At 40.9% G+C, this 24,749-nt stretch overlaps 1 protein-coding gene and 1 non-coding gene across 2 annotated transcripts in view; one reads left to right on the top strand and one right to left on the bottom strand.

The window, feature by feature from the left end:
- Positions 1 to 7,092: 7,092 nt before the first annotated feature.
- SORBS2 (sorbin and SH3 domain containing 2) overlaps positions 7,093 to 24,749 on the top strand; it is a 377,296-nt gene continuing 359,639 nt past the window's right edge. Inside the window, exon 1 of the mRNA XM_030816403.1 lies at positions 7,093 to 7,269. The gene's annotated coding sequence lies outside the window, so the exon portion shown is untranslated. The remainder of the gene's footprint in view (positions 7,270 to 24,749) is intronic.
- LOC115836190 lies at positions 17,258 to 17,360 on the bottom strand. The gene has a single exon (XR_004031174.1). It is a non-coding gene; the product is annotated as a small nucleolar RNA U13 (small nucleolar RNA).

Raw genomic sequence — 24,749 nt, 5'->3', positions numbered from 1 at the left:
TTTATCATTGTTTTTAAATTCTGTAAGATGATGTTGGTGGTAAGGTGTTAAGGATGTTTTACTTTACTGGTTCTTTTGTATTTATGATTGAGTTTTAAATTTATTTTTAAATAATTATAATTATTTTGGAGAAAAATATGTTAACCATATTTGTATATTGCTCTTGAATATCATTTTATTTTATTTTTTTCTTATCACTTCAGAATTTCAAATAGTGCTTCTTGAATGTTCTAGTATTGATTTTAAGATCCGTTATTTTCTCTGAAGTGCCTCTAACAAGAAAGTGACTGAAATTGGTGAGTCAGAAGGAGAATCCCAGTGAAGTTAACTATACTCAGTAGAGGATTCCAGAGGAAATTCAAATTTTTACCATTGAAGCCAGAGATGATCTTGTAAACGAAGCTGGAACTAAATAATAAAATGCTCAGACACTAGGAATTTTTATTGCCTTGTATAATTTGCGAAGTATCCTACCAAAAATACAGAATAAACTATTACACTTACCTAAGATATAAAAAAGAAATAGGTGGAAGAACTACAGTTTGAGAAATGAGAAAATTATAAAGCATTTTGTAAAGAGCACTGCTATGTCATAGATTTGCTTCGCACTAAAAATGTTTAAAGGTTTACAAATATTTGATTAAAATAGTGTTGGTAGTGTGGTAGCTGAGTTGAGAAGGTTGAGATTCTAAATGTTTATATTACTTACTCCAGGGTTATTCATTTGGCAAATGGTGGAACAAGCATTAGAATTAAAGTTTCGGGATGTCTATAGTTTCTATGTACAATTTAGAAGTAACCTGGGCAGCCCTTGGTTGTAACTACAGTTCCACTTGTGACCATCTAAAGAATTCCACATAATTTTTCTAAGTTCCTGGAGCTTCCTTTCTCTGCCTCCAAGATTCTATTCCAATATGATCTGCTTCTATTCTTTCCATAACATTGACAAGAAGGCTAACCTCTTCATCCCTCTCTAAAAATTCTGTTCCCAGCAAATATTCCATAAATTTGGTGTCTTTATTGATGATTTGGTGAGAGGCCCTTTGCCATCTTACTACCAGCTTTCTCTGAATTCCTTATCTCTTCCTCTGCCTCCACAGACAGCAAAATTACCTCCCTTCCCCAAAAAGTTCCTCCCATATTAAGTGCTAAGGAGATCTTTCAAGGAATGTTTTACAAAGGAAATTCTCAGCCATGACCATGGAAGAAATTCTAATAGACAATTTAAATATGTTATTGAAATACATTATGTTTGTGACATTATACATGTAACATTGTACATGCTTCTTTAGAATGACATACTACTCTAATTTGCATTGCTTCCAAAGTCTTAATATTTTTAACTAGAAAACAAATTCAATATGAAGACCAAATTAGTAAGATTATTTATTATAGAAGACAAGCACTTAAATGACAAAAGTAGACTTTTTTCTCTTGAATTAGAAATTTTATCATTTAAAATTTGTTAATTTTATTGAAAAATGTTTATAAGTAAAGATTTTAACAGTATAGAAAATTATATAGGAAAAAATAAGTTTCATCTCCACTTCTTAAACCCTCCAATTTTGCTCCCCAGAGGCAACCATCATCAGTAGATTATTTTCTTGTACATCTTTCTAAAAGGTATGTTTCTTTTTTTTTAACATAAATGGGTCCCTTTTTTCACACTGTTATACATCTTGCATTTTCTCCACTTGTCATTAGCACATAAAGACTTACAAGTCTACCTCAAGTTTTAATATTTTGTTATAATTTTTATTGTCATTACAGTTAATGGATGTACATGTAAAGTTGTATTCAGCAATTACAAAAACAGGAATTTCTGCCATTTCCTGTTTGCTGGAGGCAATCATATTAAAGTTAGCTCTTCTAGTATTTACTTCCTCACCTCTAAGTGTTTATATTTCCACTTCTTGATATTTCGGTTTTAGGCATTAAATATTGACTTCTGCCTTTGGAAGGTGAGGATTTATTTCTCTTTCAATCATACGGCCTGTACCCACCCCGCACCTACGCTTGCAGTCAGCTAGACTCCAAATATTATACTTTTGCTTATGTCAATACTCAGTGCTTTTATAACTGTGGCTAAGTAAAAACTACTCAAGCCTGAATCATGAAGTTTACTACAATTACTTTGTTTTCCTGCTCAACAAAATTGTCTTTTTTGTTACTCAGTTGTTTATATACTTACAATTAGTACAGCCTAGAGCCCTCTCCCAATTATAAAACCTTTTCTCAAAAATCTCAAATATATTATATATGCTATCAATTTTGTTTTCCTGAAATTGTTCCTCCTTTTGACCCGATGCAATCTGGACTGACAGCTCCCTTGATCTGCTCATTGTCTTTATTCGGAAACGTCTCCAAGACCATTCTGCGGGTGGCAGATCCTTGAACTTTTCATTTTGTAGGATCCCGGTTTTCTGGATCCCAAGCCTTGTCTTTTTTGTTTTATTCCCTTGTTTTGGTGGGACACATTTTGCAATAGACTCCTGAGAAAAGGTTCTTGAGATGGAAATTTTAAGGACCTTTCAAATCCAAGAAAAATATGTCTTATCTATCTCAACTCTTGGAGATATTTTGGCTAGGTATGGAATTCCAAATTGGAAATCATTTTCTCTCAGAACTTCAAAGACATTTTTCCATTGCCTTCCAGCTTCTAGTATTGTTATTGAGAAACATACCATCCAAATTCTTGATCTTTTATATGAAATTCATAGTTTTCTTTCTAAAAGTTTAAAGAACTTTTTTCTTTAAGAGGCAGGGTCTTGATTCATTTAAGGCCAACCGCAGCCTCAAACTCCTAGGCTCAAGTGATCCTCCAACCTCAGCCTCCCAAGTAGCAGGGACTACAAGCATGCCCCACCATGCCTGGCTAATTTTTTAGTTTTAATTTTTTTGTAGTGATGAGGATCTTGCTATGCTGCCCAGGCTGGTCTCAAAACTCCTGGCCTCAAGCGATTCTCCCACCTTGACCTCCCAAAATGCTGGAATTACAAGAATGAGCTATCTCACCAACCCAAGAAAGTGCTTTATTTTTAATTTTCTGAAATTCCACAACCATGAGCCAATTGTGTGTCTTAATGTCATACTTCTATTCTGGAAACTCATGAGAACTTTTTAAAAATTATTTTTTATGGTTTCTTCCTTGTGTTTTCTTGTTTCTTGCTAGAACTCCTGTTGCCCAGATGTTGAATTTCTAGACGATATCTCCCATTTTCTTATTGTTTTTCTTACAGTTTTCCATTGTTTGCCCTTTTACTCAACTTTCAAGGATATTTCCTCAACTTCATCTTCCAATTCTTCTTCTGAATTTTCCAAGAGCTTTTTATGTTCCATAGATTTCTTTCATACAGTTGCTTTTGCTTATTTCATAGAAAAATATTGTCAGTCTTCACTTTGTGTGGTAGTACAGGATTGTAAAACTGACCAGGAAAGCTGAAACCATGAAAAGCAATCTTAATAATCAAGGAGAAAAATGACAATTGTTCTATGAGCTTTAATAATTTTCTTATGACATTAAAAACACTATCAGTTATAAATGCATAGGGAAATAAAAATAACAAAACTAATATTTACTGAGTACACTGTAATTTAAAGCATTGAAAACATGGAAAATTAGTTATTTCTTTCTTGGAACAGAGCTTGTTCCCTTCTCATGATGTGAATTAAAATACTAAAGGAGCACCTTTCCCACGTCTTGGGGAATTGTCATCCTCCCTTCTAAGTTTGGAGCAGCTTCCCACCAACATTTCTCCTTTGTGCTTTCAATGTCATGAAATGTCTCCAAGAGGTTTTTTTTTGGTGTTTGTTTGTTTGTTTTTTCTGAGATACAGTCTCACTCTGTCACCCTGGCAGGAGTGTAGTGGCGCCATCTCGGCTCACTACAACCTCCGCCTCCTGGGTTCAAGCGATTCTCCCGTCTCAGCCTCCCTAGTAGCTGGGATTAAGGGTGTGCACCACCATGCCCAGCTCTTTTGTATTTTTAGTAGATACGGGGTTTCACCATGATGGCCAGGCTGGTCTCAAACTCCTGACCTCAAGAGATCCGCCTGCCTCGGCCTCCCACAGTGCTGGGATTATAGGGGTGAGCCACTGCGCCTGGCCCCAAGAATTCTTTAGTGTAAATTATTTTGCCAGGATCACGTCCCCTGGGATATTTTCATCTTTTTCATCACAAACACTTTTATTCACATAGAATATTTGACCACGATCATGTCCCCTTGTTTAACCAGTCCTTGGAATCTAGGTGCACATTTCATAGCAGGACACCTTTTTGCTCTGGCAGCTTCACAAGATGGCTTAACATTAATAAGTTTCTGCCAACTTTTGAAACCAGAGTTTTCTGGCAGTAAAAAGAGTCTTCTTCCTTTCTTTTGTAATTACCATTTTCTTTTCAGGTGGGAAGGAACATCAACACTTTGACCTGAATATTAGCCAAATAACTTTTCAAAAATTACAGTCTTCAACCCAACCAGAGTGCTTTCTTTCCTTTGTGCAATTTAAAAAGATGTTGAAGAAACTTAACCTTTTAAAAAAGTATTAATTAGGCGTCTGCAATATGGTTTATTCAAAACTAGGTCCCTTCAAATCTTAAACTTTGCTATTCTCATTTTAAAATCTTCTAATCATATCCAATTTCCCTTTCCATGAAATTGTTTGTTTCTTTGCTGCACTTTCATCTTTGTTGGCGAATTCCCTCTTTTCATTATCCCTTCTTGTGAAATGTTGCGTGGGTGCACCGCTGGGAGACAAGGAAGCAAATCTATAACACACTTGGTGCGACAACTCGACAACAACAACGTACATGAGCTGACTAACGGGCATACCACAACCGATCACTGACAGGCTTTGAAGAAGTGCTGTGATCGGCCACTGATCATGATGTGCATCTATTATTACTTAGAGACTGTGGACAAAAGAGCTAAAAGTTTGCATACGCATAATCACTCATGGTTAACACGCCATGGTAACTGAAATTTGAAGTGTATTGCTGGAAGACTGGTGCTATCAACTACACTGTGTAGGTGATATTCGTGAATACTGGAGGCATGCAGAGTGAGAACTGCCGTACATCTTTTATTTTGACAAGGCCATTAATCATAGTGTTTAAACTGTTCTTCTCCCTGCACACCCATTGTTTCTGTCAGTTTACTATTTTCCATGTTTGCTTGTCTGTCTGTTATTTGCCTGTTTCTTTTTTGTTTGTTTTGTTCTCTGCTTCGATGTTAGAGATTTGTCTGATCTGCTTACATGTAAGAGAGGGGCACCAAAATTCATGTGTAGAGCTTATTAATGTGGCCTGAACTTCTGGCAGATCTAGCCCAGCCGTATCTTAGAGAGTACCCTATAGTGATGCCTTGAAGTCCTATATTTTGGGATGGTGGGATCCCTGAAGAGTGCTCTTCACATCTTTTTTCTGGAGCCTATTCACCTTGCTACCTCGCTCCCAGGAGTTGAGTGGGGAAGGAAGGCCCAGGGTTTTTATATCTATTTCTCATTAACAGCAATATTTTTAGTTTGGTACCTTTATTCCCAGCCATGCCAGTCCAGAAGCCCTCTGTTAGTCTCTCCGGAGAATAAAGCTTCTGTGTTCTGTAGGGTGAATGATGGGCAGTCAGGCCACCTGCTGTTTTTAGCCCCATTTTCATCTCTGCCAATTCCGGAGCATATTGGGGCTGCTGGCTTGGAAATGCTGCTGCTTCTTGACTCTCCCCATTGCTCATTTGGGATCCAGCTCTCTCTGTCTGGCTACCACTCACCCATCTGCTTTCTTTTTCTAAATTGGGTTGCTGTTTTCTCCTATTTCTTTGTCCTTGTGGGTTTATGGTTCTTAAAATAAAAACTTTATTGTCATTTTAGTGGGGCTTTGTGAGGGAGAAAGGGTTAAACGTATGTGGTCAATTCACCATCTTCCATTTGATGCCTCTCATTTTGAAAAAAAACAAAGCAAAACTGTCCGGGTGTGGTGGCTCATGCCTGTAATCCTAGCATTTTGGGAGGTCGAGGCAGGCGGATCACCTGAGGTCAGGAATTCGAGACCAGCCTGGCCAACATAGTGAAACCCCATCTCTACTAAAAATACAAAAATTAGCCGGGTGTGGTGGCAGGTGCCTGTAATCCCAGCTGCTCAGGAGGCTGAGGCAGGAGAATTGCTTGAACCTGGGAGGCGGAGGGGGTAGTGCGTGGAGATCACGCCACTGCTCTCCAGCCTGGGCAACAGAGCAAAACTCGGTCTCAAAACAAAGAAACAACAACAAGAACAAGAAACAAAAAACAAACAAAAAAACAGAAAGAACAAAACAAACCAAAACCCCAATGGGGACTTTGCGATACCCTGTTCTAGATCCTTGACCAAATCGAATCCAGTACATGGATAGGAGATGATGAAGGTGTACTTTTGTTCTTTTCTCATTTGACTACTTTCGTAGAGTAAAATATTTGATTTTTCTTTCTGTTACTTGTCTTCTAGAGTTGCTAAGGCAGGCTTTACCTTTTTGTCTGTCATTGGTCTTTATGTTTTTATTATCAGCGCTATCTAAAATCAACCATAAATGTCATAAGAGCAGTTTGTGTAAATGATTTATAACACTTTCTTGAGATGGCTTCAGCAGCCTTATTCAACTTCATCTCCTGGCATTTTTAATAAGCCTCTTAATATATGCTGTCATCCCCATCTGTTTTGATTTAAGGTTGATTGTACAGACACGCCGTGCTGCAAAAAGCCACCTGATCACTTCAGTAGTGTGTTATGCATGCATTAAACTCCAAGTATTTTCAGGGAGGAATCATGAAGCCGCTCCTGTTAAATCATATCCATTTTATTAGGTCTCTCCTGGTGGATTACGTTGAACTTTGGAAAATTAGACATATTCATAGAAAATCATGTCACTGATTTTGAAAGCCAGCTCAATTTAACCTGCCACTGGTTCCCTAACCAGCACTTCTCTGACTGTATCCCGAGGGAAAATATATTGAAGGCAGCAGAAGCTTAAGGCAGAGGAGTTCGGCTAGACTGGGAAGCAGCCAATCAGATGGGGAGGGTCCAAAGATCTGATGCCTCCAGGCGAGCAGCGCCAAGCTGAGCTGGTTAGCCTCCTTTGATTGCGGATGAACACCACGTACATGTCGTCAGTGCTGCCTAGGCTGGCTGCGGCTACAAGGCAGACGCGGGAGCTGAGAATAGAGGAATACCTGCCCGAGCAACTCATTCTGCACAGCAGCCGACCAGACAGCGATTTTCCTGTGCTGGAATGTGCCCATCCAAAGGTATCGCTTTCTTTTCATTGAGTTTCTGTATTTCTGAAGAATTACGGAAAGCAGAGATGCTGATCCTGGAGGAAGATCACTGCTTTCTAGTAATGCTTTGTTCCTGTTCTCAGGCTAAGTGCCAGCTTTAAAATGGTTAACCTCTGGGGGAGAAGCTACTAAGTAGAATAAAGGAACACTTTACATTGCTTAAGCTGACTGTGCACAGAGCTTTGATTAGGATGGATTCTTTGTTACTCTTGCTATTGTTCCGAAGGTAAGCTGGTTACAAACGCAGCTTTCGACCATCGCATTCTGCTACCTTTATAACTGGGGGAAGACCTGGGGTGGGGGTGGAGGGTCTAGTATCTCAAAGGTTGCTGCAATTTATCGGCCTCAGAGAGAAAAAGGGCCAAATTGCTGATCAAAGGTAGAGAAAGAGCATTTGGTTGGTATGAGGGTTCTTCTATACTTAGGACACAAGTTTTATAAAAAACGAACACTGCATATTTTCACTGTGCTTAATAACTACGATGCCTTAATTATCATTTATAACTGACAGCTGGTGTGCTCGCCCAACAGTCATCAGCATGTTAGGCGCTCTTGTTTCAGTTGCCAAGGTAATTGGAAGGATAATTTAATATGTTAGAGTAACAAAAGACCCATGAGAAACATATTGCGTTAGGTGAGGCATGAGATTGCTTTATGGAGCGTTTATTTCTGAGAGTGAGTCCCTTCTTTTGTCTCTTGGCCCCATCAGTTATCTATTAGAAGGGATAGCTATAACACGGACTTTCATCACGTACCTGCAGTTAAACTAACACAGTTGTTTCTTCTACACAGTAGGCGAGTTTCAGTTTCTAAGACATTCAATTGTTAGTCATATGGAAAGATTTCCCGGGAAGTTGTTCATTATCCTCTGTGGGACAAGTGACATCACACATCACTGGGTTATGAATGGTGGCTTGAGTGAAGGAAAGAAAGTGTTTTCTCGGGGAGCAGAAATGAATGCAAAGAGTGCTCTGCTTCATTTCCTAGTGATCTCTAAGAAACATGGCCCATTGAAATGTTAAATGTCATAGCAAATTATCAGAGCTAAGATTTTATAGTATATTTGTGGAAGCTCTTATAAGTCATGCAGATGCTTTGTGTAGTTATTGTTTTAAAAGAAGGGACATATTAAGGCATTGATTATAGTTTCTAAATTGCTAGACCGGTGATATTTTTTGTTTGTTTGTTTTGAGATGGAGTTTTGCTCTTGTTGGCCAGGCTGGAATGCAATGGCAAGGTCTCTGCTCACTGCCACTTATCTGGTTCAAGCAATTCTCCTGCCTCAGCCTCCTGAGTAGCTGGGATTACAGGCACCTGCCTCCATATCCTGCTAATTTTTGTACTTTTAGTAGAGATGGGGTTTCGCCATGTTGGCCAGTCTTGTCTCAAACTCCTGACCTCGTGATCTGCCCACCTCGGCCTCCCAAAGTGCTGGGATTACAGGTGTGAGCCACTGCACCCAGCCTAGCATTATCTATCTTTAATGGCCAACATTTGAAAATAATAAGTGCCAAACAATAAGAGATGCTTCATTTATTCATTCAGTATTCATTTATTTATTAATTATGGTCTGGCGAGTGAAAATACACTTTGCCTCTGTGACATCATCGATTATGCTAGCTTGATACACTTTGTGATTTTGTTTCTCAAAATATTTACAATGTACATAATTTTATTTATAAAATATAAGCAAGTAAAATGAAAATGTACATCTAATATTTAAAAAGCCATTTATTTATGTGTAATATAATTCACTATCAAAATAATACAAAATTAAAATTCAAAGTTTTAAGATTTAAAAATCAACTTTAAGATAAAAATAAGATTTTTTAAATGTATGTGAGATTATTGTCTTACTTATTTCTATGTTTAAAAGGCATCGCTTTTGAGAAGGTGAATTACCCATTAATCAGATGGTCACAGGGAGTCCATTAGCAACCTCGATGAATGGCAATGGGAATATACGGGGGGTATTATTCTGCAGAAGAGAATACAGAAGGAGACTATCTTGGATGATAAGAAGTGTCCTTATACCTGAGATATATAAGATCTATTTCTAGTAAAGAAAGAATAAAAAGAACAGGCAGATTATAATCTTTAAAAATAAAGTTAGCATCAATAAAACATTTCAGGACAGCAAGAGATGAGTTAACTTAGGGAATGGATTAAAGCGAAAGAAAGGACATCTCCCTCCGGGATGTCCTCCAGGCATGAGATAATGGACTAAGGTTGGCCTTGGACACACACAGGCATGGCGGAAAGCCCAGCTCTGTGCCTACTCCCTGCCCACACCGGGGAGATCGGCCCTACTTGGGCAGCTTATGAGAGTTGCAAGAAATCCACATAATTATAAGCAGTTCATGTAAATATAAGAAGGGTGTAATTATAAAGGTGTGATAAAATCGATTCCCACCTCACTGGGGATGATGGAGTTGACATGATTACTCCTGAGAAGAGGGGCCTGGCTACGGAGGCAGCAACAGAAAGGCCCTTATTAGCGTCTTCATCTCTGTCCTCACCCTCTCCAGTCTCTTTCATCTCTCAGGTGACATCTAGACTTCTAGCTTTTGAGAGTATTGCCTTGGATTTAATGCTTTGAAGCTTATGCAAATGCAAATAGCCTTGGGAAGTATACTTTAACACATGATGCCACCTTGGTGTCCTGGTGGGACTGAGCACGGAGGCTGGTGGGGAATGCTGAGTAGAAGAGAGATTTTTCAAAAGGAAGGATGGGAATACCAGATCAAAATAATGCCAGTGAGAGAGGAAGGGCTGACTGGAGAGCATGGAGTCTGGGAAACATATTATTATTATTATTATTTGTGTTTTTTGAGACAGAGTCTCATTCTGTCACCCAGGCTGGAGTGCAATGGTGCAATCTTGGCTCACTGCAACCTCTACCTCCTGGGTTCAAGCGATTCTCCTGCATCAGCCTCCCTAGTCACTGGGATTCAGGCTTGCGCCACTGCACCCAGATGATTTTTGTATTTTTAGTAGAGATGGGGTTTCGCTATGTTGGCCAGGCTGGTCTTGAACTCCTGACGTCAGGTGATCCACCTGCCTTGGCTTCCCGGAGTGCTGGGATTACAGGCGTGAGCCACCGCGTCCGGCCTGGGAAACATTTGAAAAGACCAACGTAACTTCATAAATGCCCACAGAAAGACCAGGCTGACTAGGAACCTACAAGTGGGCTGTGGGCCAAAATGAAGTTCGAAGCTCAGGCTGTAAACTTAATGGGAACGTGACACACACACGTTTTCTTTTTCTTGGCCACCTGTGAGGATGTTTGCTACGAGTAGTGACTCATGCTGTTTGTAGGAAGAATTTGTTTATTGGTTTGAAGGGGAATAAACTAGAGGAAAAATAAATCCAAGGGACAGAACATTTTTTATTTTTTGCCAGAAAGAGAAATGTGAGGAGATAATGTGAGGAATGGTTTGCTTCAAAATTAACGCTGTCTGCATACATGCCGGACTTTGATCTCAACAAAGAACGATACAACCTCTGAGCACGAATAATTTTCAAATTTGTGCAACCCTCCAGACTCTCCCTATTCAAGGGAACTGCACTGCATGCCTTGATTTTCTCAAACTTGAAACGAATCCCATATACTATCACCTTTAGGGCTTAGTAGTGATTAAATCTAGAGAGGGTTGCATGCTACTTGAGGACCAAATACTCAGGGTATTGCCCAGGCATGGGCAATGGGAGGGCCCGGTGTTCTCAGGTGACCTCTATCCACTGGCCCAGGCCTCCGTACCACCTTTAATCCCACCGAAATGCAAACACCTGGAGGTGAAGGGCCACTATAAAAAGCTATTTTGCCAGGCTTGGTGGCTCACACCTGTAATCCTAGCACTTTGGGAGGCCGAGGCTGGCGGATCACTTGAGGTCAGGAGTTCGAGACCAGCCTGGCTAACATGGCGAAACCCTGTCTCTACTAAAAATACAACAAAAATTAGCCAGAAGTGGTGGCACGTGCCTGTAGTCCCAGCTACTCAGGAGGCTGAGGCCGGAAGATGGCTTCAACCTGGGAGGTGAAGGTTGCAGTGAGCCGAGATCTTGCCACTGCACTCCAGCCTGGTGACAGAGTGAGACTCTATCTAAAAAAAAAAAAGAAAGTATTTTAACTTTCTTCTACCACTTTTGATATTCTGCCATCTTTTTATAATTTTGGGGATGTTTGTTTCCTTTACCAGATTGGAATTCTTCCAAAAAAAGAACAGAGTTGGTCTTCTAATTTATGATTGCCTGGCTAGCAAAATGCCTGTCACATAGAAAATATTGCATAAGTATTTGTTCAACTCACTAACATGATTTATTTCCCAAGAAGGTCAGTTATGCATGCACACTGAGCTACCAAGCTGCCTAAGTTACACAAAGGGAAAGGTGGCCAAATTAACAGTCTCAATTTGACTTCACAATACAATCTGCAAATTAGGAAAATTTATCTTTGTTCAGCGTCTCTCAGCAAACTTAGGTCAGTGGATCCTGGCACCTTATGATACTGCTGATACCAGGGAACTGTGTTTGTGCCCAAGCAAGTCTGACAAACACACTGATAAAATAACAGGTTACTCTCATTCATTAGTGTAGGAGCCAAATCCCGAACGTGCAATGTCAGGGAGGGCTGTTGAGAAAGGTACAAAGGAGACCAGAAGTATCTGCCACCTACTGGGAAGTGGGGATTGGCTTCTAAGAGGGATGAAGGGCAGAGATGACAGGGCAGCAGTACCCGGGCAGTGAGCTGGGCCGGAGGAAGGCCCTGTGTTACGAGGCAGGGTGATGGATCCCACGCTCGTCATCAGAGAACACAGCCATTTGTCAGATGTGGGAGGCGTGGTCCTGTTTCGCCCTCCGCAATTTCTTAAACTCTTCTCATGTTTGTTCAAAATGCTTGTATGGACTGAGAAAGGAAGCCAAGGGTATGTTTTCGCTGATGTGCCTGAAGTGGTGGCGTGATGGCACATACCTGTTAACAGCTGGGACCGTGTGATTCTAAATCCTGTGAAGACAGGCAATGAAAAACAATGAAGTTGTTCTGCTCTGGAAGGGTACCAAGAACATTTGTCTTGTTTTGTTGAGTATGATGTCATTGAGGGATCACTTGCAGGTAGCAGCTGGTTTCTGACCTGTGAATCAATCCATCTTACATTCCATCCTTCCTTCCTTGCTTTAAACTCTGTCAGTATTTTTCCTACCAGCAGCACAGGGGAAATACTTATAGGGGTTCATTCAGTGAACATTCAGCGTCCTCAGGAACCATCTGGGAACCCTATTCCCTTCCTATTCTGCTCATAGAGACATTCAAGCTCCTTCCCTCAACCCCCAAAAAACAGAAATCCACCGCGCAAGCCATAGTGCGATTTCCGAAGTGTCTCTCTAAGGAATATTCAGCCTGTTCTTAGAGGAAAAAAGGGCAACATTATTAAAACAGAGACTCTCAACAAGTCCAAATGTGTATTAAAAATTAAAATATTGTTCACAGCATGGTCTTGTATTAAGGCTCCAAATATGCATTTTAAAAAATCCTTGTTGAAGTCTTGGAGGGGGCATTTATCACTCCTGAGCTGCACCATCAGGCACACGTGAATTCTAGGTAAATATTTGAATAAAGAATCTCTGTGAGGTAACTTCTGAAAATTGCCTCTAAGCCCTCAATCTGCACAGAATATAGACGTTCTCTAACCCACTCTGGTCTCTTTTTCCATTAACTGTGGCCAAACCATGATCTTCTCCCTAGACTACAGCCTCTCTGAGATTTTATACTTCATCTGCCTCTAATTCCATTATGTTCATCAGGTCTAGGATTACTTCCTAATTCACTATCAAAAATTCAGTGTTGAGCTGTAGCCCAATGTTACTTTCAAAATTCATTCTCAAAATATTCTTTTTTTTTTTTTTTTTTGTGACAGTCTCGCTCGTTGCCCAGGCTGGAGTGTAGTGGCGCGATCTCGGCTCACTGCAACCTCCGCCTCCTGGGTTCAAATGATTCTCCTGCCTCAGCCTCCCGAGTAACTGGGATTACACCATGCCCGGCTAATTTTTGTATTTTTAGTAGAGATGGGATTTCACCACGGTGGCCAGGCTGGTTTCGAACTCCTGACCTCATGATCCGCCCGCCTCGGCCTCCCAAAGTGCTGGGATTATAGGCCTGAGCCACCGCGTCCGGCCTCAAAATATTCTTGATAGGATCAGTTACCAGTTGTAGCAAAAACTCTTTGTTCTTCTCTTCCCCTCTTCTTCTTGGCCTCCAGTTATTATGGTGAGCTGGTGGACTCTTGGTTACTTGAGTTTCGCATGGTGAAAAGTCAGTGAGCATTGTGAGGATGCTGTTGGTGTCAGTTACAGTTCCCAGATAGGTCTCAGATTCAGCATTTTTCTCTGAATTTCACACTGTGTGTGTTTAGACTCCTGCATCTCTCACCAGACAACTGCTTTAGGTTTCAATGGGCTTTTCTGCTTGTAAGACTCTTTCTTCTTTCATCTATTATCCACACTACTGCACAGTTATGATTGTTAAAATTCAATTTTTTATCATTATTCCTTTCCTTACAACATGTCAGAGTGCCACTCTTCACTCTGCCCCCCACCCCCTTAGTCTAATCTCTTCCAAAGTGTGGTTGCAATCACGTGGACTTTAGTGAAAATCCCGACTGCACCATTTTGGTAGTTGATGACTTGATTTTTATGTGAATAAAGTGGGATGATATCTATCTTTGTTGCATTTTACTTGAGGTTTAAATAGGATAATGAATGTCAGGTATCTAAGATGCCATCTGTTTCAGAGTAGACACTGACAAAGTTGGAAACAATGATCGCTGCTCGGGTCCAGTCCAGATTCAATATTGGGTGTGCCACCAAAGAGACTTTCATTCTCTGACACCTGTCTACCTTAGCAGCCTCCTGCTCCTCCCAGCCCACTGCTTCCTCCTGCAATTTTATTCTCTAGCCATACTTGGAATTCTCAAACATCACATGTGGTTTAGTCTGCATTCCTCAATGTTTGCCATTATATGTGCTGTTTCCTTAATATGGAATACAGCATCTCTCCCCAACCCCCCTCCTGTTTCCTGGAAATTTCTTGTGCATCATTGAACACATAGACAAAGAGCACCTGTTTCTTCTCGGTGATAATTCTTTATACCTTATAATAACTCTTCAAACATTTGATAATCCTTTCTATGTGCCAGGAGCTCTTTTAGGTGTTTTAAACATTTTATCTAATTCAATATTGATCACCTTTCACCTTATGAGAAAAAGAAATGTAATGTTTTTAATTAAAATGAAGTACAAAAGAAAAAAATAACAATTTAATATTTTGAAATTCATAGCCTGGCGCGGTAGCTCATACTTGTAATCCCAGCACTTTGGGAGGCCAAGGCGGGTGGATCACCTGAGGTCAGGAGTTCAAGACCAGTCTGGCCAACATGATGAAACCCTGTCTCTACTAAAAACACAAAAATTAGCCAGGAGTGGTCACGGGCACCTGTAATCCCAGCTACTTGGGAGGCTGAGGCAGGAGAATTGCTTGAACCCAGGAGGCAGAGGTTGCAGTGAGCCAAGACTGCACCACTGCACTCCAGCCTGGGCAATGTAGCAAGACTCTTATCTCAAAAAAAAAATTGAAATTCATTATTCTCCTAATCACAATGTACAGTCTTCCCCATTACATTTATGAACTACTGGAGTGTAGAAACCAGTGATTATCATAGCTTGAATGGATGAATGAACAGAAAGATAGATGGATAGAAGAAAATTGGGAGGGCTAATGTATATCAGGGGAGGTGAAACTGTTCCCTGAGATGGCCGGTAGTTTAGGAAGGGAATCATAACAAAGCCCAGAAATGCCTGAAAAGATGCTATGTAAACAAATAAATAAAACAAGGCAAACTAAGCTTAAACCAGGACGGTCTGCTGCAGATTGGAGAGGTTCAGGTAAGCTAGATGGCCTGATAGGAAACTAAGAAGAGAGAGAAGCTGCATCAGAGGATTCCCGAAGGAAGAGTCTAGGACTGCACTAAGAATGGGCTTCACTTCCTACAGAAACGAGCCAGAGTAGCCTAGATGGAAAACAACAATAACAACAACAAAAATAGATTAAAAAAAGAACCACCCTCTTTAAGAATTCATAATCTATTTGATTAGTACTTCCTTAGTACCAGGTTCCATGCTAAGCACATTACATGAATTGACTCATTTGAACTTCCTTTAAAAAACCTCAAGAGGGCGGGGCATAGTGGCTCACGCCTGTAATCCCAGCACTTTGGGAGGCTGAGGCAGGCAGATCACCTGAGGTCAGGAGTTTGACACCAGCCTGGCCAACATGGTGAAACCTCGTCTCTGCTAAAAAAAACAAAAATTACCTGGGCGTGGTGACATGCACCTGTAATTCCAGCTGCTTGGAAGGCTGAGACAGGAGAATCACTTGAGCCCAGGAGGCGGAGGTTGCAGTGAGCTGAGACTGCACCATTGCACTCCAGCCTGGGCAACAAGAGCGAAACTCCATCTCAAAAAGAAAAAAAAAACGCCCCAAGAAAAAAGAGATTTTGTAATCCCTATTGTGTAGCTGAGATGACAGAACTGTAGCCAGACTAGTGTAAGACCACAGAGCTAGCAATTGGAAGGTTGGGTTGGAACCCAGGTTTGCCTCACTTTTGCCCCTTGAGACTTTGCAGTTCTGTCCCTCTAAGGATACTGTGGGAGATGGTTTGGGCTAGAAAAAAAAGTGAACTAACCTAGGAAGAAAATACCTCACATCACCTCCAAAGTTTGAAACTAGAGGAAAATCAAGAAATGCAAAGCCCAAGAAATTAAAATACGAGAAGAAACAGGCTTCCGTTCCCTGCTACCCTCATTGAGGATTGTGAGATTTCCCTGACTACAGTGCGGATCCCGTAAGAGTGCCGTTACTGTGGCAGGGAGATTGCTGTGGACACTGAACACTAACCACATGCACGGGTTGCATTTTTCCTGGATGAGGGGTAGGGAGAGGATGGGGAAGGAATTCAAGAAAACTGAAAGGGGAAAAGCTATAAATGCCAAGGCCGTGAACTGTGGAGACACAAATCCTCCTTTTCCCTTGACCCCATTTTACCCTGGATATGTAATTGTTGGGGAACGGAGTAGAAATTGATGGAAGGAGGTGACAGCACCAAGTCACGGGCCAGGTACCCATCTGTTGGGGTACACCCCAGGGAGAGGTTTGGTTGTATGACCCTGGCACAGATAGTCATGGATGAAAGGCGATTTCTGAGTCAGGGAGCAATCTGACAGGTCATCATTTTGCATTTTATTTAATTGAATTATGTATTTTTATCTGTTCAATGAAATAAAAAGCCAACTGAAGGTTTTATTGTCTTATTTGGCACTTTAATTGAAAGATATGTGCTGTGAAATATGTCTTATTTACAGGATTAGGCTCAGATGTACATTAAGTGTTGAATTTATTCCATTGATATATTTTGAAAAGAATGAGTTCATCATTTAGAGGAGAAGCAGGGTGGATGAGGAGATGGAAGGATGTTTGTTTGTTTACTTTGCTTTGTATTCCCTTTGCTGATGTTTTGATTAGAACACTACAAAGAAAAGATATTTGGAGACGTAAATGGGCAAGAAATGTCATATATTGATTTTTCTGGAATTCATATCTGTGTCTAACTCTCATCTCAAGTTTTAAGCTTCATCCATTTTCAGGTTCTTTCAGATGCTAAACTTACAAAACATATTTGTAGTCTTGTTGCTCTTTCCAGCCTATCCCTGTTTCTTCGATTCTCACCATTGCCTTCACTCACGCTCATATTTTTTTGCTCCAATTATGGCAATAACTTTGTGACAGGTTTCTAGGCCTGCCTCCTCCAACTTCTACATACTTGCCAGAGTTGACTTTCGAAAACACACATTTACTCATGTTCTCTTTTTCCTTTTCTTCTTGTTTTTCCTTCCCCCACCCACCAACATTCTGTGTGTGCTGTACAGATGTGTTAACAAGGTCTGAGGGAGGCACATGTCACGCATGTGCATAGAAACCCAATCATCACACTCATCAACCCCAAAAGGATCACTTACTCATGTCAGTAACTTTCTTAACCTTTTAAAGATAGCTCTTTGTGCTCAGAAGAAGGTCCAGCTTTGCTCATGGATTACAAAGTCTTGACCATTTCTCAACATGCGAGCTCCTGACAGCCTCTGCCCCATTGCCATGAAGCTGCCAAACACAGTGCTTTTCCACCACCCTTGCCTTTCTGACTGCTGCTGCTGCTTCCTGGAACATCATTCCCTATCCCCTCCATCCCATCAGTCACTTCTTACTCTGGCCCGAAGCCCTCCATTTTCGGGCACGTGGCTCATCTCACAGCAAGCCCCTGCCCACACACTCAGCCAGCATGGATCAGATATCTGTCCTCTCCGCTCATTCAGCACCTGTTTGTGTTTCTAACATGTCAACCATTTTTAATTTATGTTTGCCTGATTCTCAAGAACTGTTTGTTGAGTGAATAATGACAAAAACAAGAATTCCTAAAATGAAAATGGTAAAGAACGTATATTTCCTATAGTAATATAATCAGTGGAACACTAGAAGAGGATCTGTATATGAAATCAAATTTTCTTCCTAAAGGTTTACCAAAATTGCACAATGATCGGGAAATAACTTGGGATTTGAATCATCATCATTTTTCATTCTTGTTGTGGAGTGTTGCCCATTAAATGTGCTTCCCCTTGACCTAACCTCAGTCAAAAATTTAAAGACATAGCTAAAAAATTTGCTAAGTCGTATGTTATATTTGTATTTATTTGTTAATAATGCTGTCCAAATATTTGGTTTGGTTTCCTCATTTATTCAACATTATTCTCTCAGGAGAGAGCTGATGGGGTTCATAAACCTCTCAAAATGGTCAACTTGTCATTGCAATGGTTACTGTATCAACAAGTTGACAGAATCAAATAGGTGGACTAAACCTCCAAGCTATCGCAATGCATTTAGCTTAGTAACTGCTGATGGTTTATATTCTACTTAATGTTCAGGGCCCATCTCCAAATCAACACCAACTTGAGTAAAACGTGGCGGGCATTGACATATATGAACACATTGCATGGTGTGATTCATAAGCTCCAAAAGTTCCCAGAGCACTCATGATTTTATGTCTGGAGCACCCTTGAAAGCCTTGATATTAGTGTTATTTTTCCTATAAATTATTGGCTGCTGCGTTGGAGAAATTCAGTGACAGGGTGGTTTTGTAACAGGGGTTTGACACCAAATGTTTTGGCTGTTGGTGGCGATACTAATCTTGCAATTACCTGTGCCATGGGATTGGAGGGAAAAGCTCATTGTTTTATGACTGTGGGACACACCATAATACGGAGTGTCCTACAAATGACTTTCACAGAATCATACTTCTTTATACTCGTCTTCATTTTCCAGGATGTAAAGTCACTTGATGCGCTTGTCTCATGAGTATCTGCAATGCAACTTCATGGATATATGTATGTTTCTGAACTCTTTCAGTTATGCCAGCATTTTCCTGTTAAATATTTATAATGACTCGGTGCCACATTTGAGCTTCTCTATAGTTTGAAAAGTGTCAATGCATCACAAGGGCTGTGTGATTTCTGCACTATGCATTTCAGATCCAAATTTTAGATGTGTTGTGTCCTTATAGTCTCTAGATTGACTATATTGTGTAAATTCATATCTGGTCTCATTCGCTAGAACTGACATGTTACACAATTCTGATCTCTCAAAACGAAGTGACATTGAGACTCAATCTATGTAAGTATTTAAGTGATGTGGCTGACATCACATTGATGTCAATGAAAGTGTCAATTTGGAAACTAGGCCCAGGCTAGTGGCCACACAGTGGCTTTAAGTGGGTGCTTCTCATCTCTATTTGGGGCCCCAAAAGCATTTCTTGCCAGTCACTTACTTAGAATTTGCAGAAGATTTAAGAAAAAGCAGTTGGCTGTGTAAGCGTTTGGCTCTCCGTATGAGGGCCTTCCTGTGTGGAGCATGTACGATCAGTTATATTACAGGAGATTTAATAAAATAGTTTTCTAATAAGGAGTGCAGAATGACAAATGTAAGTAGGACATAGCTTTGCTGAGTAGTTTTCTGAAGCACTACCATTAGCTTCATTTCAACATTTTTACCTTCAACATTTAAACAAACAGAATGATTGAAAGAATAGTACATCAAATACCCACTAGCTGGATTTAATTATTAACATGTTGTCATACTGCTACATCCTCACCGGCATGTGTTTTGAAGAAGCATTTGAAAATAAATTGTAGGCATCATGATGCACTTCACTCCTAGAAACAGGAGACCCCAAGAGTAAGGGCATTGTATTACGTGGCCTCGATTTTATAATACAACTAAGAAAATTAATAGTTTTCTAATATAATCTAACGTCCATTTCACTTTTAATCTTTTTCAATTGTTCCTTTTAAATTATTTTATTCTTTTGTTCTTCAACCAGGTTGTACTGGAGGCTCAGGAATTGCATCTCTATTATTAATCTAATATATTCCCCCTGCTATTTTTCCCTATGACATTGACTTTGTGAAGAGAGCAGGCCAATTGTCTTGTAAAACATCCCACGGTGAGGATTTGTATGATTGCTTTATTGTAATGATGTTCCCTTTGGTTCCTATTAACTAGAAATTACTTCTTACAGCTTGAGTAGGTACCACTTGTATGTTTTTGGCAAGAATATGTCGCAGATGATGTTTCTATGGCATCACATCTGGAGGCACACAATTTCATGGCATCAGAATTCAGTGATGCTGCAGTTGATTTTTTGGTTGAGGTGGTGACTGCCAGATCTTTCCACAAAGAAAGCTTTTCCCTTTTGCAATCATTAGGTAATCCGAGGGGTGGTAATTTGTTACTATGTGGAATATCCTATTCGTCCATAACTACTAGGTTCATAGGCTGAAATGGCCTTAAGCCACCCAAGGGATCTTTCCTGAATATCTCTTTTCTGAATGTGTTTGAACGTGATCTATGAGGAAATTATTCCTCCTAGAAGCACCATTAATCCAAATCTGTTTCATCAGGAAAAATGTCATAAGCCTTCTAAAAATTATTGTTGCATTAAACCATCTACATTAAAGAAAATATAGATGATATCAAACAGATTATCTGTGGAATTTTTCTCATATCCTAATTATTAAATATACAACTGTCAGTTCATCATCTGGGTGTAAACCACGTTTTTTTCAGTCACAGTCTCAGAAACAAGTAGAACAAGTTGGAGAGAAAGCTGTCACTTGTTTTTCCAGTAATTCTATCACATTATAAACCAGTCTGCAAAGTAATAGAAGACCTAAGATAAGGCATACATGATCTCTTTCCCTATCTACATTGTAAACTCCTTAAAGGCAAGAACCATAGTTCTGATTTTGCGGTGGGGATAAAATAAGGGGCAAAGGTGGAAATTGTTCTAATAAGAGCATGGGGACACATTGTACTGAGGGACAAGAGTAAAGAAAATGTGGGGCCAGGCGTGGCGGCTCACGCCTGTAATCCCAGCACTTTGAGAGGACAAGGCGGGTGGATCACGAGGTCAGGGGTTCAAGACCAGCCTGACCAAAATGGTGAAACCCTGTCTCTACTAAAAATACAAAAGTCAGCTGGGCATGGTGGTGGGCACCTGTAATCCTAGCTACTCAGGAGACTGAGGCAGGAGAATCACTTGAACCCAGGAGGCAGAGGTTGCAGTGAGCCGAGATCACACCACTGCACTCCAGACTGGGTGACAAAGCGAGGCTCCATCTCAAAAAAAAAAAAAAAAAAAAAAAAGAAAATATAAACCTAGGGGAATGTAGTAATCTAAAGGAAGGTCCTGTTTGATTTCAGGACTGTAAAAAGTGCTTTCCTAAGTGGGCTATGGGGGGCCTGTTGCCCTAAGAGCTTCTACAAATTCTTTCTTCCCAGCAGCATTTCAGAGTTACATGAAAATTCCAAACAGAAGGAAGAAAAACTGGAATTTTCATCAGTATCTTGCTTAGTTTCTCCAAGTCTTAGTTTTTTTTTTTTTTTTTTTTTTGAAGTGGAGTCTTGCTCTGTCACCCTAGCTGGAGTGCAGTGGCATGATCTTGGCTCACTGCAACCTCTGCCTCCTGGGTTCAAGCAATTCTCCTGCCTCAGACTCCCGAGTAGCTGGAATTACAGGCGCGCACAACCCCACCTGGCAAATTTTTGTATTTTTAGTAGAGATTGGGTTTCGCCATGTTGGCCAGGCTGGTCTCGAGCTCCTCACCTCAGATAATCTGCCCGCCTTGGCCTCCCAAAGTGCTGGGATTACAGGTGTGAGCCACGGTGCCCAGCCATCCAAGTCTTATTTTTCTTACATGTAAAATAAATAATTTCAAAGTTGTAATCTCTAACATTCTTTCCACCAAAATGACTCAGTGGATCTATGGGTCTGAAATGTGTTATGCAAGATTGGAGGCGGGGCTGGAGAAATGGGTGCAATCATACTCATGTTGAGGACAGGAGTGAAGAGGGAAAACCGGACCTGAGAGAGCGTGGGCTGAATCGGAGGGAAAATAAGAAACTGAAATGTCTCCAGGATAGAAAGCAGGTCATTTCCCGGGAAGTGAGCTTTGTGTGAGAAGATGATAAGAAGCAGCGCTGGAAAGGTCTGCAGAGCTCTTCATTCGTTCAAGATTTTTGAAGGCCTCCTATATGTCTAGACAGAGAGGATCCAGAGAAAACAAGTATATTATTTCCATGTTCTTGTGGAGAGAGTGTATTAGTGGGAAAAGACAGATAATAAATTATAGGAAAAAAATGTAACCTGATGGCCCTCTAATGCAATGGTTAAAGGTAAAGGCTTTAGAGCCAGACCATCTACATTTGAATTCCAGCTCTCCAACTTGATCTGCAGCAAGATAGTTAAACTTTTCCCATTTTATATGGTCGGCACATGAGGATTAAAGAGGAAATAAATGTAAAAACTTTAGAACGGTGTCCGGCACATGGTAAGTCTGAAATACATGTTAATTATTATTATTATTATGCAGATAAGTGCTGTGATAATAATGAAGTAGATGAATGGCGTGGTTTTTCAACCTTAATCCTACTGACATTTGTGGGACCCTGGTAATTCTTTTTTGTGGGCAGCTGTCCAGTGCATTGTAGCATCCCTAGCCTCTACTCACTAGATGCCAGTAGCAACTCCCAGTAACGACCACCAAAAACGTCTCCAGCCATTGCTAAATGCCCCCAGGGAGGCAAAAGTCTCTCCTGACTGAAAACCACTGGGTGAGAGAATAAAGAGTGCAATATTTTTAGATAGGGCAACATAGGACTCCTCAAAGAAAAACAGGAACAGACTCCTGAATGATGTTTTGCACACGTTTTGCAGCCGTAAGAAAACCTGGGGGAGACGTTTTGTAGAGGCAACAGCAAAGATCAAAGACCCTAGGCTGGAACAAGTTGGTGTGGCCAGCTTGGGTGGAGAAGAGTAAGATTATGTCGAAGAAGTAGGCGGGATCAGAGTCTGAGGGCAGTGAAGACCCTGGCAATCAGTTTGGATTTTATTCTTTACATGCTGAGAAGCTATTAGAGGGTATTAAGCCAGAGAATGACAAAGCAGGAAAGCTGGCGAGGAGGGGAATGCAAGTCCAGTGAGAGATGAGGGGGGCTTGGACAGGAGCAGTCAGAGGTCGTGGTTGGGGAGGTGGTGAGCTGCAAAAGGATTGCAATGTATGATGGTTGAAGAACCTGTAGAATGGTTCTTCATGTATGGGGAATAAAGGTAGAAAGGGAAGAGCAGGTTTATGAGGAAGGAGTTGAATAAATCAATAATTCTGTCTAGGCCGTGTGCCATTTGAGCTCCTGCAAGTGGTAACTGGGCTGTTGACAATACTAGTTTGGAGATCAAGTGGAGGGTTGGTCCTGGAGATGTATGTTTGGGAGCAATCAGTGTTTAGACAGTACTTAACCCATGGAGCCTTCTGAGATCACCAAAGGAGAGAGGAGGGTGAGGTGGGAAGGCCACGGACCAGTTCTGAAGCATGCCTACATTCTCTGAAGAGATAGAGAAAACAGAAATGGCCACTGATGTAGGAAGTCAGCCCAGAGGCCATGTGGTGTCTTAGAAGAAAAGCAAAGAAACGCTTCAAGAGGGTGTGGCTCATCTGGGTCAAATGCTACCAAGAGGTCAAGTAAGAAGAGAACTCTGGACAGACGTCTGGATTTGATAAGGTGGAGAGCGTTGGTGACTATGATGAGAATGGTTTCACTGGGGGCATGGGGATGAAGGGCTTTCTGGAGGTGATCCTGGAGATAGTGGATGGGCATTAAGAAAGTTGAGACAGGCCAGGCACGGTGGCTCATGCCTGTAATCCCAGCACTTTGGGAGGCTGAGGTGGACGGATCACCTGAGGTCAGGAGTTTGAGACCAGCCTGACCAACATGGAGAACCCCATCTCTACTAAAAATACAAAATTAGCCAGGCATGGTGGCACATGCCTCTAATCCCAGCTACTAGGGAGGCTGAGGCAGGAGAATCACTTGAACCTGGGAGGCGGAGGTTGCGGTGAGCGGAGATCGTGCCATTGCACTCCAGCCTGGGCAACAAGAGTGAAACTCCATCTCAAAAAAAAAAAAAAAAAAAAAAAAAAAAAAAAAAAAAAAAAAAAGGTTGAGACAGGAAGTGCAGATACCTCTTTGGAGAACTGTTCCTGGGAAGGAGAAGGGAGAAATAGAGCAGCAGTCAGAGAGGCACGTGGGCCAAAGAACACACTGTGTTTTGGTTAAGGTGGAAGTATTACAGCATATTTGAATGCTGATGGAACTATTCCAGTGACGAGAAGGAAACTGATATCCAGCGGGATAGTAAGAACAACTACATGGAAGAATTTGTTGAGGAATGGAAGAGGTAAAATATACTGTTGACAATGGGTCAGTTTGTCTGATGAGAGAAGGATGGACAGTTCAATAAAATGAGAGAGGAGAGAAATTCAGATAAAGTGGTGCATTTGGGGTGGAAAATAAAGTAATTTGTGTCAGCATACTTCTATTTTCTTACAGTATATAGAAAGACCATCAACATATGGCCAGAGCGCAGAAGTTAAAGGGCTGAACAAAAGATAAAAAGGCATTGAGTATTCCTTTAAGAGAGTGAACAAGAATATTTATTGGGAAATCTGTTAGAATCACCAGGCAGTTTTAAATATTGATTGAACTGTGTAGTGATATATTTAAAGTGAGACCCATCGCACATTTGCATCCTTTTTCTTTGTTGCTTTTGTGCTTTGAAGCAGACATAATGTAGTTAGAGGGTTGAATGTAAACAGACTGGTGTATTGCCAGGCACGTGTACAGTGGGAGAATAGAAGAGCAGGGGATGAAGGCAGGATACGAAGGGACATTTGCACCGGTGGGTTCTGGCCTCCAGGCTGCTGGGGAGGAAAGCAGCTGTGGGGAGCGGTGCTGACAG

This window comes from Nomascus leucogenys, chromosome 7b, assembly GCF_006542625.1.
Source record: "Nomascus leucogenys isolate Asia chromosome 7b, Asia_NLE_v1, whole genome shotgun sequence".
NCBI classification, from domain to species: Eukaryota; Metazoa; Chordata; class Mammalia; order Primates; family Hylobatidae; genus Nomascus; species Nomascus leucogenys.
Note: the sequence above shows the minus strand (reverse complement) of the source record. Positions and strands in the feature narration are given on the sequence as shown.